Below are 3,216 nucleotides of genomic sequence, written 5' to 3' on the forward strand. Positions count from 1 at the left end.
TAAGGTATTCTCAGGGTACTGTGGAATAGAAGAGGCAAGGCAGCTACCTATCTGAGATAAACAAGAAAGGCTTTCTGGAAAAGTTAGGCTTTGCTTAATCTTGAAGGAAAAGTAGGAAGTAGGTGAAGGATGAAACCAGGGAGAACAGAAGGATATCAGGCTATCTCAGCCTCCTTGCCTTTGTCTGGCCTGTAATTTGAGGGGTGGGGAAACAAAAGAAGCCTCTGCAGAAGTAAACAGGGGCAAAGGTATGCTGAAGGGCCTGGTGACTTCCCCGGTTGAAAGTCAGTGAAGGATACTAAATGTTATGCCACTGAAATATTCTTTTTTTTTTTTTTTGCATCTTGGTGATCACATTTATTGAAAGGGTTGGAAAAAAAATTAAAATGCCCTTTAGCTTAAGAATTTTTTAGTTATCTGCAAATCAACTCGTTTCAGGAGTGGAAGAATCCTTGGTCATTTCTTAATATCAAAATTTACGCAGGTTTCTCTTTTGAATGTCTTCTACATTTAAAGAGGCAATCATACAAAAGCTCCTATATTCCATACATGATAAATTCTTTGTTTCAGCCAACTCTTAATGGAGGGGCAACTAGTACAACACCATCTCCCCAGACAAAAAGCATTGGAATATTCCATTTTGTTGATTTATATATCTCTTCGTATGTTTCCTCATCAATTTCTATAGTAGTCACAGTTTCTTCCACATCTCCCAATATCATATTTAAATGCTGATCATAAGCATGTAATCTACCTCGAAGCTCTCTGTCATTTCTCATTTTCACATAAATTCTCTCATCCAGGCTGAGCCTGATGAGATCCAGAGGCTCTTTACAGTGTTGGTAGTTTGTTGCTGATCCACGTCGTCCGCCATGTTTCAAACCCTGTGCCCTTTCCCCGCCACTGAAATATTCTTAAGGTCAACACTTTGTAGGGGACAATGTGCTGTAGTGAAAAGATCATCATCTTTGGAGTCAGACAGATCCATGTTCAATCATTTCTTTACTGTGGACACTGGGCAAGTTACTTAACTGCTTTAAGTCTGCTACTTTACCATTAAGAGTGAGGATGATTATTTCTGCTTCATGTTTGTGTGAAAGAGTTAACAGTATACATGAAGTTACCAAGCATAGAACTAGTAAATAATTGATGTATGTTCATCTTACACTCTTCCTCCATTTCTTTCTTGCTTTCTTCCATTTGCATTCTGACTAATCTTTTCTTCCTTTTCTCCCTCTGGAGATTCGCTGGGTTTACAGAAATTATGGGTGTCTTGTGTGGCTTGATGCCCTTGTTTATTTAGAGGCTGACATTTAGAAAACATTTTGTGCAAGTTCTGTCCTCATGGTAATAAATGTACCAGAGCACAACAACGTCCACAATTGATTGGATCTGCTTGTTGTTGCTGGATGACATATTTAAATGATCCTGTCATAGATATGAAACATGAAACATTTTTGCAATTTGTAATCAGAAATTTACCTAACAAAAATTGTTGCAGCTGTGGTAGGATTGAATTCACTCTTTCACTCCCCCTCTCCCCAAATCTATCAAACTGTCAGCAGCCTGCCTTTTAGAAAAAACTAGACATTGTTTTGCTGTATTTTTTTTTTCCAGTGCGACCATAGACAATTCTTCTGCTTGTGCTATGAAGACATCTGAACATTTCTTTGAGGTGTAATTGACATACAACATTATATTAGTTTCAAGTGTACAATGTAATGGTTCAACACTTATACACACTGTAAAATGACCACCACATTAAGTCTTGTCACCATCCTTCACCATAAAAAGTTACAGAAAAATTTTTTCTTGTGATGAGAACTTTCAAGATCCACTTTCCTAGCAACCACTGAATATGCACTACAATACCATTGACTATAATCACCATGCTGCATACCACATTTCCATGAGAACATTTTTTATATGTTTATAAGAAAAGGTCATTTCCGGTATATTGTGTTTGGGTAACAAAAAAAATTCAAGAAGGAGCTTAATATGCTTGAGGAGAGTGAGTCTCCCTACTATACTTAGAGTGACTATCAGATCCTCACTGCTCCTGATAGGTTGGGTGTGAAGTTCACATACATGACTTTGGAGCATTTGTCTTCACAGTCACCTAATTTATTTGGTTCCTGGAGCAGGAAAGAAGTAGAACAGTCATCTAGTTTCCAACCTCCTGTCTTATGCTTGAGTCCCCTCTCTAGCACTGCTGCCAATTAATTATGGAGATTCCACTTTACCAGATTCAGTGATATGATGGACAGTATCGCTTATGGCAGAACATTCCATCTTTGGACTGCTTCTACTATTTAGAAGGTGCCTCCTGATATTGAACTAAAGGGACTTTTTATAGTCTTTGGTCCTAGATTTATGACTTAGAGCCAAAAGGAATAAGTTTAATCACTTTTTCTCACTTTAAGGCTTCTCAAAAGTTTGGAACCAAACTAAAGTTTGACAAGGTCCCGCTTCCATTACTCTTTCCTCTCAGCATAACATTTCCATTTCAGTCAGTAGTTCCCTATAAGAACTGATTTCATGTTTCTTTACCCACCCTGTCAAGTGCGCCTCTGGATGTATTTGTCTATATACTTCTTAAAGGGTACCACTCAGAACGCTGTGTGTATTCACAGTATGCTGCGGCCAATGCAGGACAGTTCTACTGTGCTTTTGTTGGCCATACCGCAATGTTCTCTCATATCAAACTTCCTATTGACTAAAACTCTAATTTGAACTTTCTATTATATACAATCCATCACAACCAGTCCCTTCATGCTCTTTAAAAATTTTTAGTTATGCTTTTTAATGTGTCTTCTATCTTTTCCACCTTCTGCCATATCCAACCATGGCAGATCAGCCTTTTCTTCATCTAAAAAATTGATAAAATTGTTGAACATGGAAGAACCAGGTCCCCAGAAAGAACCAACCCTGCTGATGTCATGATTTCAGACTTCTATGCTCCTGAACTGTGAGGGAATAAATTTCTGCAAGGGAATAAATGTCAGGAAGGAAAGAAGGAAGGAAGGAAGGAAGGAAGGAAGGAAGGAAGGAAGGAAGGAAGGAAGGAAGGAAAGAAGGAAGGAAGAAAGAGAGAGAGAAAGAGAGAGAGAGAAAGGGAGAAAGAAAGGGAGAAAGAAAGAAAGGGAGAAAGAAAGGAGAAAAAGAAAACAAATGAATGAACCAGAAAGTTTTTTTATTGGAAATATTCTAGTATAG

At 38.0% G+C, this 3,216-nt stretch overlaps 1 pseudogene; it reads right to left on the reverse strand.

Annotated features, from left to right (window-relative positions):
- Positions 1-341: 341 nt before the first annotated feature.
- Positions 342-874, reverse strand: LOC118011355 (annotated as a pseudogene).
- Positions 875-3,216: the final 2,342 nt, after the last annotated feature.

The sequence above is a fragment of the Mirounga leonina genome, unplaced genomic scaffold (assembly GCF_011800145.1).
Source record: "Mirounga leonina isolate KUSES-001 unplaced genomic scaffold, KU_Mleo_1.0 Mir_101664, whole genome shotgun sequence".
NCBI lineage: Eukaryota > Metazoa > Chordata > Mammalia > Carnivora > Phocidae > Mirounga > Mirounga leonina.